This window comes from Choloepus didactylus, chromosome 8, assembly GCF_015220235.1.
Source record: "Choloepus didactylus isolate mChoDid1 chromosome 8, mChoDid1.pri, whole genome shotgun sequence".
NCBI lineage: Eukaryota > Metazoa > Chordata > Mammalia > Pilosa > Megalonychidae > Choloepus > Choloepus didactylus.
Genome location: NC_051314.1, coordinates 137,843,957 through 137,857,993, shown reverse-complemented (window position 1 = coordinate 137,857,993; position 14,037 = coordinate 137,843,957). Strand labels below are relative to the sequence as shown.

At 39.8% G+C, this 14,037-nt stretch overlaps 1 long non-coding RNA gene across 1 annotated transcript; it reads right to left on the bottom strand.

The window, feature by feature from the left end:
* Positions 1-9,382: 9,382 nt before the first annotated feature.
* LOC119543156 lies at positions 9,383-13,001 on the bottom strand. Its single transcript, XR_005218532.1, has 3 exons — positions 12,889-13,001; positions 12,340-12,543; positions 9,383-9,592 (listed from the first exon to the last, which is right to left on the bottom strand). It is a non-coding gene; the product is annotated as an uncharacterized LOC119543156 (long non-coding RNA).
* Positions 13,002-14,037: the final 1,036 nt, after the last annotated feature.

Below are 14,037 nucleotides of genomic sequence, written 5' to 3'. Positions count from 1 at the left end.
ATGAATGTATATTCATATTTATCTATAGAAAGATAGATAGATAGTCTGCCATGCATACTTCTACTTGTTTGCAAACATTCACCCTAAAGGACCCTACTAACCCAGGAAAGAAAAATCCTGCAGTATAGAGTAGTGTTATTCAGTGGAAATATGATGGGAGCCTTGTATGCAATCTTAAATATTCTGGTAGCCACATTTAAAAAGTAAAAAGCAACTAGTGAAATTAATGCCAATAATATGCTTTATTTAACACAGTATATCCCAAATATTATTATTTCAGCATGTAGCCAACATTAAAGCTGTCTAACTCCAAAACCAATGCTCTTTCCACATAATCAGACTATAACCAAATCTCAAGAAAAAATTCCTCTTATTTTGGAATTCCTCATATTATTTGTTGATAGCAAATGGGTCTGTGTGTTTATGTGTGTTTATGGTACGATTAAACTTAGATTCCATCCTCTGAACACATACCAAGTCCTGTAGAGAGCGTGCCAGAAGCAGTTGGAATGAGAGTTGGGTGGAGTGAGAATGTTCCTTTTACACTGAATGTAAGTTGTGAGTAGTATATGAAATAGATAACTGAAATGTTGCAGAATTTGCTCAATCTCAGAAGGATCTGTTTATGCCATCAATGTAGATATTCTTGGAATCAGCTAATTATGCTAACAAATATTACTTTGCCAGTCAAAAGAATAAGAATGTTCTATCCTAGATAAGCAGTGAGAAATAAAGAGACAAAATAGTCTCTCATTCTCTGCCTCTCCTTCTCTCCATACTTTAGCCTAAATCCACTATTTTTTGTTTTGTTTTGTTTTGAGATTAAAACTAGGTCTGTATTTTTAGGAAAGCCAGGACACAACTTCTTAGATATTTCCAATGTTATTTTTGAGAACAATAAATAGGAAACCACTCATTTTTTAATATACAATGTATGCATGGTTTGCATATTAAATCACATATTTATGACCCATGTCACTTTCCCTCCTGGATTTTTTTTTTTTTTACATTTTTTATTGTGAAATATATATATAAATCCAGTTTTTCTTTTTTAATTTCACAGGTATGTCTACCTGTCTCTCATGCCTACATTTCCCCTTTCTTTTCCTTGAAGTCAGTAGATCTGAGTTCATATTTTGGTCGATTATTGGTAAGCTTGAGAAAGCCATTTAACCTCTCAAACCCTAAGTTTGTTCACCTGTGAAATGGGAATAATACTTTCCTTATCTACCTTTAAAGTGGTAATCAATTAAACAATGGCTGTGAAATTGTTCATTATAAAAAAAAAAATAGCTCCTAGGACCACCAAATTCAACTTTTGATATTTATTGAGTCCTTTCTGTGTTGCAAGCATGCTTGGGGACTTATATCCATCATCTTCCCCTTCATCCCTAAGGACCCCCAACTCCAGTTCAGCACCTCCTTTTCCATAAAGCTGCTTAATATTTTCCCTCCCTAGTCAAACAACTGTTTATTTTGACCAATGGTTTCCCAATGTCAGTACAACGATGAGCGCCAGTCCGTGAAAAATCCTCACAGGTCCAAGACAAAATAATACCAAGAACAAAAACAGCAGCACAGGTTTTCTTCAGAAAGCCAAATTTATTAAATTTGAATTATGTCCACTATTCTGAAATTGTCCTTTTTTTTTTTGTTTGTCTGGTTTTTTGATAAAATATTCCCTTCTTTTTTTAAATGAAAAGATGATGATGATGATGGTGGTGGTGATGATGATTAGATATCATTGCTCTTTTTCTTCATGTTCTTTTTGGGACAAACTCCCTAATTGGCAATATGCTTATCTCCCCAATTTTAAAAAAAATTGTATAAGGTTCACAAAGTACAAGGTTCTGTACCCCCGTCAACCTCTTCTGATGTCAGTGAGTTGAGGATGATGCTGTACTATGTCACCATTTAGCCAATTCCCTGCTAAAGACACTTCAGGGGCTGCTCATTGTGATTAGATTGACCCCCAAATCCTTAAAATATCCTTATAAGCACTTTCTGATCTGCTCTCTGCCTCTTTCGTCTGTTTCCCTCTTGCCTAGTCCCACCCCTACCTGTGAGCCCCATGCCCTCACCCTGCTCCCTGCTCCCCAATCCAAGCTCCAGCCACCTTGGCCTTCTTCCACTTCCTGGGTCACTTGGACCTCCTTTCTGTTCAGAGCCTTGTCCCATGCCACACCTTTTGCTGGAATGCCCTCTCCTTGTCCACCCTTCCATCCTACCCCCTTCCCGGGGCTAAGGTTTACTCATCCTTCAGAGCCAGCTTAAGTGTCACACCCTTGGCTTCTCAGAAACTCTCTAATGTTTCCCAACAGATACATTCCTACTTCACAGATGGAAATGATTGAGGCGTATAGAAAGAAATTAAAAGATTTTCCCAAAGTGAGTGACAGAGGTCAGTCTGGTATGCAGATCACCAGGTAATGTAATAGAGAAGTCATCTCATACTCTATGCACAGACAAAGAGTTGATATTGGTGGAGTGGATGGGGTTCAATGTAGTGTGAGGAAGGGATTTGAAAAGGGAAAACCCTGAATTAAAAGACATCTGTGTGGCTACAAGCCAGAGCTATCTCCTGCCTCTTCTCCCTCTGTTTCAAAGGGGGAAGCTCAATCCCACCCAGGAGACCAGCTCATTATCAATTCAGTGTTAGCCTTGGTGGATCAAATGTAAACCTGGGTAAATCCCTTTGGCCTCTTTTAAAAAAAGAAAGAAAATAGGTCTTTCCAAAAGTGAGATATGCCTAATATTTATACTTATTGCAATGTCTATGAAATGCCCATTTTCTCATTCCCTTCCACCTGCTGCTTTCTCTGGAAGGATTCCCTCTCGCCAACTAATGAAGAGAAGAGCATCTGGGACAGCTGGATGCCCTCTGCAAACCAGGTAGCATGGGGCAACCTAGCTCCTGTGACACTAGCAGCAGCTGTCATTTGGAGCTCCTTCACCACTCTGTCAGCAGAGTCCTTCATTCAAACTCCGCTGCCTCCCAGGAATTGACACGCCCAGCAGAGGGGCGTCAGGACACATTTTCTGGGGATGTTTCCTTAAGAACAATCTTCTTGACCTCCTGGCTGTTGACAGCTTAGCTAAAGGATGTTTAAGGGCTATTTTAAATAATGGATGTTGTGATAGGAGAGGCCCCCCAGCAGTGTAAATGAATGATCAGCTAAGGATACCCCCAACAGCCCTGAGGCAGGTGGGGGGATTTGGGTCAGTAACTCTGAGTACTTTGCTATCAAGGAAGCAAAAAGACACTTTTAAGGCCTTTCCTTTAGATACTTGGCGGTAAGAAATTAAAGAACAAAACCCAAAACGAAACTCTTGCTCCGGCTGTACTGCTCAGAACTCTGATTGGGCTCACTCTAGAACTGAACCTCCAGGGGAAGTTGCTTGGACTCAGAAGTCAGCGGTATGACTCATTGGTTTATTGAAGTGGAATAAACAGAAGGAAGCAAGTGCCTGAAGAAACAATAGGAAATATGAATGGGATTGTCTTCTGGAGAGCATGAGAAGGCGTCCTCCTTTTGGCAGTCGTAGAATCCTGCTGGATGGAAGGACATTGTTTTCTCAGAGTGTATCCTTTCCAGGGCACTTGGCATGACATCATACACCTTCCAGTTTCCATTCCACAGGGCAGCCCCGGTGCGGCTTGGGCTGTCCTCTTGTGAACCAACATAACGATAACCATGAGAACTGGGAAGGGGGAAAGCCAGAGCAAGTACCGTATTTACACCATTAGTGGTCATTTATCCAGGGTTAAAGCAGAGAGAAATCTAATGCAGAAACAGGGCACCAGTGGGGCCTCCCCTTCCTCTAACTGCAATTCTGGGTTCATAAATGGCAACAAAATTAAACAAGGATGGGGGGATAAGTGATCATTTCAGGGAACAAGACAAAATGGAAATTGGGATTGTGAAAACGGGCCCTGGTTGAGTAATTATACCATATTTTACGACTGGTAAAAATTGGGACTGACAGCAGAGAATAAAGGAATTTAATTAGAAGTTGCCTTACTTGCCCACCTAAAAAGAATAGCCACATTGGGGTGATAAACCCTTTGAACTGTGTCTAAGTACGGGTACTGTTTACTTAGAGGAAGGAAACTGTCAGTTCTGTTTGTTCGCCATGAGCCAACCACAATGTGTCTGATGGATTCGGAACTAGTTAAAGAGTGGCACGTCAAGCGTAGGAAACAAGAGGTTTATCACGGGATTAGATTTAGGAAGACAAAAGTAATCAGGAGACTGCTTGGCACTCATTGTTTGCTGTGAAACTCCAGGAGGGGAGTTGTTTTTCTTGAGGGTTAGCCCCACATCCTTTGGTCAGAAGTCCCAAAATACAAACTCTACTAGTCATCATTTTTAAGAAACATAGATTTTCCCCCACACCCCAACATTTTAAATGGTGATTTCGTTCTCCTTGAAACAATTTTTATTTTGCAGTCTTACAGAGAGTAACACCAGAACCGAGATCCGCATAAGTTGCAGAATTTCACGTAAACAAGGAATTTCATTTAATTTCTTTTTTTTTTTTATTAAATTCAGTTTTATTGAAATACATTTCATTTAAAATATTTGAGATGTTGATGACATCTGGAGTGGGAAGAAGTTTTTGAAATGAGATATTTTCTGTTCCTGAAAGTAAAGTTAAAGTAAAGCAAGCAGGCAAAGGGGTGAAATACAGAAAGCTCACTAGTGGACCATGTCTAATCGTGTGTAGACTTAAGAGGTGTTGAAATCTGTCTGGAGTTTTCTATGACACAAGCCTATGCAATGTGAAAAATGAAAAGTTTCGCTTCAGGTTGAACACATTTGAGTCACCAATGGATACTGCTACCTACTAAAAAAGAATCCCAAGAACAGGCAGAAATATTCTTTACTAGAACAACTTTCCCCCAGCTAGCCTATGAATCAAATCTTATGTTTTGGGAAGAGTTTTGTAGCTTCAAAACTGTATTGGGTCAGTTGTAAAGAATTTTTCTATTCTCAGGAAATGCCCACAATTCAATATTGTGATCATATATGGCTGCTACAAACTGATCTGTTCCCACTTCATTTTGCTAGTAAGCAAGACAGGCTACTACTTTTTTTTTTTTTTTTCTTAACAGATTCTTAAATACTCTGTTGAAAAACTTTGTTATGCCTTCGATCCATTTTACTAGACTTTTTTTTAACTCATGTCTCTTTTTCTATAAAGATAAAAATCTCATACCTTTCGTCTGCTGAGGGAGTCGCATACCCTACCCTGTTTGAAATATGTCCTTGGGGTTGAAAATCGCTGTTGCAAACCCCCTTGGCAAAGTAGATCTTGTAAAGCTTTATATTGTGTAATTTGTACTAGGAAAACAGTATTTTTTCATCTTTTTCAAATAAAAGAGTTTGCATCAATAGCAGATGCTTCTTCAAACTGTCTCCAAACTGCAATAATCTGATACAACACCACAGCCCACCCCACTGCCCAATCTAAATTGAGCAGTACTTCTTGAATTACAGCCTTTCAAAAGGCACTCACACTTGATAAAATAATATTTAGAGCTCTAACCATGCTGCTTAAATATTCATATTCACAGTAGGTAGCAAGGAAGCACAAATTATAGATGCTGATGGTCACAGAGATTGAGCAAGAGAACTGTAGTTTTTTCTCGTGGTGTCTTTGTTAGTTGCTGTGAGTCAGCAACATGTGATGAAGTGGCTGAACTTCGCTGCCAGCCCTTCTGGTACCTGATCTCTTCTCAAAACCCGAACCCAGGTAACTGTATCGTCTTAAACCTTCCTGTAACGGCTTAATGTTTCGGGGTGTCCCTTTCTCTTCCAGCATCCCCAATATTCACACACCTCTTCATCTTTAGTTAGACCCTTAGTTCCCTCAGCCCCTGAGGTAACTAAGGAATCTGCAGATCTATTCCTTGCTAATGGCAGAGAACTCGGAGACATTTTATTTATACAGTTTAATTATACCACAGTGACTCCTCAGCTGGTGTCCTTAAATTCTCAGGTCTAAATGGGAATCTGATGACTCCTTCCAATTGTTCAAAGAGCCTACTGGAAATAGTGGTGTTGCCTTTGCAAAAAATACATGATATAACCAAAGCCATTCACCGTATTATTAAATAAATTGGTTTACTATTTCTTATTGTCATTTGCTGTTTGCAAAATACTGTCTGCTCTCATTATGGCACATTTGATTTTAGTTGATTTCAATAATAAAACTGGGGGAATGAATGATTACTTCCTGCAAATGGATTTTAAAAACTTGCATGAGGATTCCGCCACTTGGAGATCCTTGAACAGATTGGTCCTTTTGTCTCTGGGAACTTCATCATCCGTGACCAAGCTCTATTGGTAGCCCTCTATCCGCAGTCCATCGGGTCAGATAATTCTGCTCTGGAGTTGAATGGGGCAAAAGATGTTGCATATTTAAATGGAGAGATTAAATTATTTCAAAAATTCGGACTGGTTTAGGGTTTTGCGGGTAAGATGTCATTCAACGGAGTGCTCATGGTGAAAAGGTGGAAAAATCTGCCTGGACCATTTGCCATACTGATGGTGGGACCTGGAAATTTACCTGAGAGTCCCTCAAGGACAGGAACTAACTCATCTTTCTCATCTTAGTACAGCCAGCACCCAGCTGGACTTTGGAAGCCAGTGGGGAACTGAAAGTTGGTTGAAGGAATGGTTGACTTATGGCAAGCCCATGGAGGCATACGGTTAGAAGGAAAGAACAAGCATTGTCTAAAAGTTCAGAGATGAGAATCCCCATCTTGGCTGTTGTTGGCAGGGTGAGGAGCAGCTCCTGAGCTGGGAGTAAAATTATCCTCTTTAGGACTCCCAAGTCTCCATTCGAAGGGATCAGGTGGAATTAAGTGGAACCCCAGAACTCTCCATGCTCTTGGAACACCCCCCTTTCTCTCCCTCTCCTCAGCACCCACAACCTCTCCCCCACTATCTGAGAGACTATCAGGGCTAATCTTACTACACCCTTAACTCCAGGTCATATCTGAAACCACAAGAAGCTCAGACCTCCCTTACTCCTGAATTCAAATTCCCATCCAGCTTATCCATAGCCTTCTCTGAGCCCATCTACTGCACTATCCATCTTTTGAAACCCATTCTCTCTGCCTTCTGGTTCTCACATTTAACCATCTGCAAACTACTCTATATCCCCAAGCTCTCCTATAAACCGTCCTTTTGCATTCTTGCTCTAACAGGAACCTGCTGAAGCTGTAGCCCCCTCATTTAAACCACTGGGCCTGGAGATGGTGTATGCCACCTGCCTCTGTCCTCTTCATTGCTGCTTCTAAAGCATTCTCTTGTCCTCCTGTTTTTGAATTCTATGTCATGAAATTCTACGGCCAATTATCCCTCTTCGTTGCAGTTGTCTACTCAACCCTACCCCATGCCCAATCATTACCCCCAATTTCTTGAAGATTTCAGCTCCTGGTTCAATGCCACTCTCTCCAATGAACTCCTGCTGTAGTTCCTAGCAATTTCAATGGCTGTATGGATGGTCTTTCCACTCTGCTGACCTCTCCATTTCCTGACTTCCTCTCCTTGTCATCCAGTGTTCCCCTACCACTTTGACCACAGCACACCCTTGATCATATTATAACCAATAACTGAAATTCTTTCACTATTACTGTAGTTTCAAACATACCACTCTTCAACCACAATTCTCTTTCCAATCCACTCCCAACAGCCTTTGAACCACATGGGGACCTTCATTTCATTGATTCTACAATCATTTTTATTTTCTCTTGTCCCATTCAGGCCCTGACTTCCCTCTTTACCCACTTTAATTCCACGGACACTATTAAAATCAATCTCTGACATACACCTCAACTCGTTTGCCTCTCTCACATGTCCTCATACTCACTTGGCAAAGTCACAACCATGAAAACCATATCCTTGGTTAAATCCATCTCTCCCACCACTACTCATGTAACTGACCATGCCTGGAGAAAAGAACACAGCCAAGCTAGCTGTCCTCTCTTGAAACCAACAATCACTAGTATTAATAGTTCCTTAATACTGCAACTTGCACAGGCTCCCACCACATGTACCCACCAATCTGTGCCCGCTCCCCTCTATTCTGCCTTCTCTGCTACCGTTAAACTCTCAAGGTCAACTCTCCCACCTGGGCACTAGATTCCAGTGTCTCAGCTATTAAAGGACATCACTATAACAAATCTCCCCTCTCTTCCTGCATCACTAAAATCTTCTGCAATATTAAAGCAGCATGCAAACATGCTATTTCTCTTACTTTAACACAACAAAACAACACCATAAAACCCTTTTAGATGCCACTTCTACCTCCAGTTACCACTCCAATTCTATCCCTTCGCTTTACAGCAAAACTCTTTGCAACTCTGTGCTTGTTGTCTCCAATTTCCCTCCCTGCATTTTCTCTTGAATTACTTCAAGCATGTTTTCATCCCATCACTTTCCATTGAAACTAGTTTACCAAGGTCACCGGTGACTTCCATATGGCTAAACCCAATCCTCAATCTTCACTCATCATTCTTTTTGTCTTAGCAGCAGCATTTGGCCCAGTTGCTCATTCTCTTCTTGAAATGCTTTTCGAATCAAGGCAGCAAAAAATTCACTTTCCCCCTATCCCTCAGCCTTCTGCCTCTAAAGCCCTTTTACTGGGTCCTGCTCCCCTTCCCCTTCCCCCATTTTCCTAACCACTAAATGGCTACACATCCAGGGCTCAAACTTTGCTCTCTTCCTCTTTTCTTAATAATTTTTAAACTTATGTCCAAAATTGTGCTCTGGATATTTTGTCAAGCTGTTCCTTCCTCAGCTAATGGCAACCCCATTCTTACAATGGTTCAGATCCAAAATCTTGGCATAGTCGTTGACTCCTGTCTCTCCCACCTGTCCCCAATCCATCCAAGTCCTGCCTGACCATGTCTCACCATCTTCATGCTTTCATCATGCTCCAAACCACCACTATCTCTTGCCAGCATTATTGCAGTTGTCTTCTGCTAGACCACTGCTACTCTCCTTGCCACTTTGCTGTTTGTTCTCAACTCAGCAGCCAAAATTACCTTTATAAAATGCAAGTCAAAACCATCTAGTGCAAAACTCTAAAGTCCTTGCAATGATCAATGAGCCCTGCAGGATCTGGTTTTCCATTGTATTTTTTTCTGATTTCTTCTCCTCCTATTCTCTTCCTTACCCACCCCGATCCAGCCACATCGGCCTTCTTGTTTTTTCTCAGCAAACCAGGAAAGCTCCCTCTTTGAAGTTTTTACGTGGGGCCGTCCCCTTGCCCAAGATGCTCTTCCCTCAGACAGCTGCACAATTAGCTCCTCACTTCCTTCTGGCCTTTACTCAAATGACCCTATTTTTTAATGAGACTTTTCCCGGAAATCCTACTTAAAATTTTAACCACCACCACCATCATCACTTCCTATGCTTTTTTTGCTCTGTTTAGCCTCCTTTGTACTTATCACCAACATACTATCAGTTCTACGTATTTATTTTGTTTATTGTCTTTCCTCCCATCTGGAATGTTGGTTCCAAGAAGGCAGAATCTTTGTCTCTTGTTCAGTCTTGAATTTCTAGTGCTTGGAATAGTGCTGAAAAATAGTAGATAATAAAAAAAAAAATTTTTTTTAATATATGTCACTTGTTTGTCACTTCCCTTATGTGCCTTATTTTATTCCTTATCTTTGAAAGACTGTTTGTGTTATCTTTCTAACTAGACTATAAGATCCTTGAGGGCAGCGACTGTGTGTGTGTATTTTATCTTCCACTGAACTTCACATCACATTCATAAAGAACATTAAATCAATATTTGATCAATTAATTGGCGGAACCACTCATGATGCTGTAATTAGATAAGTGACAGAAATTTTGGGTGGCTTATCTATTGCAAAATGTCACATTTACCCCCAAAACCTATAGAAATAAAACAGAATCATAATCTTCACAAAGGGGTCATAATATCCACTTTATGGAATTTTTACAAGCATGAAAGCAGATTTAGAACTACAAAGCCATACGAAAAAGCAGATTTAGAACTACAAAGCCATACGAAAGTATTAGTTGTTCTTATTGGGTCAAAATGAAATATGAGTCAAGAACAGTCTTTATTTGAATTGCTATTGGAAAGCCACAGTTCAGGTGGTACATACATGACAGGGTACACAAGGTCCTGGATGTGGAGGAACTTACATGGTGTCTGGGGAGACGGAGGAAGGGCCTTTGTAAAATTTTGCTTAGAGTCTACAATTTTAAGTTTGACTCTGGATCTTCATGTTTTGGTAGCTTCTAACTCTGGGATTCAAACAAAAGCAGCAAGATTGGCAAAGCTTTCCCAGTCCCCATTCCACTCAAACCATATCAAATAGAGAAGAAAAGGAAAGACAGAGGTCAAGAGTTGAGGGATTTGTGTGTTTGGATGTACAAGAAAATGAAGGAAGTCGATACAATGATGTACAAATCTGGACAGAACTTAGAGACAAAGCTTGAATAAACTTTGTACCAGGCATTCTCTAAGGGAGAAATAGAGATTTGCCTTCTGCAACTCCTAGCAGATTTTTAAGCATTTAATACACAGATCTCATTCTTACAAACCTTTGCATTTTTCCAGTTTGGTCACCCCTCTTCTTCTCTCTTCTTCTCTCTCCATCCCTCCCTTTCTCTGCCCACCGCACCCCCTCACCTCCACCTCTCTCTCTATGTTTTGGAAACACACACACATACAAAAAGGATATTGTAAAAGAAGATGTCCACTGAATTGATTGGGAATATATGTTTCAACAGAATACTTTTAATGCTACTTCTTTTATTTGGGATTCAAGTCTATAACTTTTTCCCAAATAGTGGTGGTAGCTTGAGCTTGACTCTTCTGAGCTTGAAAACTCAAACCTAAAGGGGCCATACTCTGTTTTGAGTGTATGTTCTTTTCCATTTCCTCAGTCACTCCCTGGTTCCTAGCTAGGGTAAAGTCTATAATTTGAGCCAATACATATAATAACATTTATTCCTTAGTCGCTTGTATTTCTAAAGGTAGAGAGGGAGTACGATATAGTAGTTAAAAGCAAACGAAATCAGAATGTTGGGGTTTGAATCCCAGCTCCGAAAGTGTGGGCATTGTGTGACCTCATGGCTTAGACAGAGGGTGGGTTGAGGACACGTTACACACACAAAGTACTTGGAAAAGCCTGCATAGAGGAGACACTGTCTTAAGTGTTTGCTATTCTTATTTAATTGATCAGTAATGTCAAATGGGCAGACAGTTAACCAATTCTGTATTCAAATGCCTAGTGATTGCATTACTCTTCCAACCATGCTTAAATATGTGTGCATCCTCTGCTTAAATATGTGTGCCTCTATACACACTCTACTTGTATACCCATATGTATATGGGCATGTGTTTGTACTCACACACACACTTTTCTCAACCATTTGAAAGTAAGTTTCAGACGTCATTACATTTCAACCCAACTTCAGAAGGCATTGCCTAAGAATAAAGATGATCTCCTACTTAACCACAATAATATAATCACACCCAGGAAAATGTCTATCTATATTTATAAAAATCCCATAAAGTAACCTATGAAAATAGCTACTCCATATTTACGTGTGCCTAATTATACCATGAATTTTTTTCATAGCTGCTATTTTCCAAACAGAATCCAAAGTTTATACATTACATTTGGTTCCTATGCCTCTGGTAACTTCTAAAGCCCTCCTCCACTAAAAAAAGTAACAAAAAAATGGAAAAAAAAAAAAACCCACCCCATAAAAATATACCTTTTCAAGTAGAATTCCTGATCCAGAGAAATTAGAGATCAGATCTCATTCTGTTTACTTCTGCCGCTTTTTAGGCAGTTCAGTTGGACATCTGCTGTGGTTTCTAAGGATTGTGTTTGCATTAAATGAAAACTGAGCTGCAAATAGTAACCTGTGGAGAACAGTTCCCACCCTTCTCGTGCTGAAGTTTTCCTGGGAGTTTTAGATTCCTTTGAGCCCTCATTTTGGGGCTTTCTCTTATTCATAGTCAGTGTTATTTTAAAAATACTTGTTCCTTCTTTCTTTTCACTGTCTTTTCCAAATTCCCAGCTTCACTTTTCCCCAGGGAAAGCTGCCCATCGGCATAGTCCCCTTCTTAATCAAAACTCTCATCTCTATCTGATCCAGCTCAAGATCTATAAAACAACTGAAATCTTAACTGCATTGTTCTCTATCTACCTTGTGTTCCCACACTGATTCCCCGTTCTTCCAAACATAAGTCAAGGAGACAGCAAAAGGAGGCTGTATTTTTAGCTTCCAGATTCTCAGTAATTGTACAATTAAGCTATCTGACTATTTTACACACTTTACTTTAATTTGGCCTCTTAGGTGTCCTCCATTCCTTCTGAGCCATTTTGAAAGTAAAGTTGGAATTTTCTCTTCTGGCTGAAACTCTCCAGAAATCTCAGGAGCACACTGGATGGAGACTTCCCAAAGGAAAGGGTTTGGCTTGCTCGCTCCCAGAGGGTCACGGTGTTATCTATTGATACATTCCAAAGCCTCGTAAAACCTGTGGAGATCATCAAATACAGAGAAACACTCAGTAAGTATTACGGGGGTTTTGATTTTTATGGCTACTAATAACTTTTCCTTTTGAGCTTGCCCAGAGCTCTGCACATAATTAAAGCAAACAAACAAATCAATCTGATTTCTGACTTTCCTACAAGTTTGCTGTGTGACCTCAGGAAAGTTACTTAACCTTTCTGATCCATATTTTCTTCCTCTGTTAGGACAAAAGATAGTCAGATCTAGAAATCACCAGCAAATAAGGCCCCATCATAACGACTGAGTTTAGTTTTTAAAAAATGTCTAATTCCTCACGTCAACCATATTTCTAAAATAAGAGACAACTTACAGTTATGTCTAGTGGATACATTTTGAAAGATGAATTTCCAAAAAGAAGTCACTTATCTAACCATGTAAGACTCTCCTTCTAGACCAAAATATCACATGAAGAGCTTCAGCTTCTTGCAGGAAGCAAGCTGAAATAAAAAAAGGAGAAATTCAAAAGGAAAAAGGAAATTTCTCTTTCAAATGTTTGTAATCATCAGAGTGTGGTCAAAGTAAACTGTTTACTGTGAGTCTTATTGCATCAAGTATATCAATAACACTTAAGCTCTCATCCAAAAGTTTCCATCATTTTCCCTAAGGGACCTCATTTTCCTAGGATGAATTTATCTAGCTTTTGTCCATAAAAATATTACCAGCTAATATGTTTTAGTACTGGGCTTCTAACATTGCAAAGCTCTGTCTCAGCTGAGACAACTCATTCTTCTGAATTCTCTGGCAAATGCTTTCTCACTGTTCTTTATTAGCAATCTATGAGCACTCTCCTTGGTTCACAAACACCTAGTTCTGCTACCCCTTCTTTCACGATCTGGGAATAACAATGAAGGAGCTCAGTGTAAGAAATTATTTTGCGTGTCTCACCAAGCAGTGATTCTATTCTGGTCTTATGTTCTTTGTCCTCTTGGCTTTCTTTCCCCCAGTTCCCAACCTTAGTCCCTGTTCTTTTACTGTTTTCAGGAAAGTTGGGTGTATCTGCACAAACTCTCAGAGTCTAAAAGTTTAAAAATATGTACAGAGTGTACTTTCTAAACAGAGCCCTTGAAACCTTAAATTCTAAGTGACTACGTTATTTCCATCTATTTTCAAAGCAAAGAAGAATATTTTGTCTCCGAATTATAGTAACACAAATAACAATGTTTAGAGAAAACTTTTTGCAAACGTCTAACCCAAAGGGACAGGCTGGGTCCTTGCTAAGTTCTAAAAGAGAATGAGGGGAAAGTCGGATATTTCCTGTCTTTGTAATGAGTTTATTAATTAAATCTTAATTGTAAACCAAGCTGAACAAAATTTAAATGAACCTCTAGTGCCAGAAGCCAGGTTATTATGATAGAATTGTTTATAAGGACAGGAAAGTGACTTTCTGAACATCAAATTCCTGTACTTTAGCCAAGACCTAGAGGAAGTCACCATGTGGAGAAACACAGAAAACGGAGGA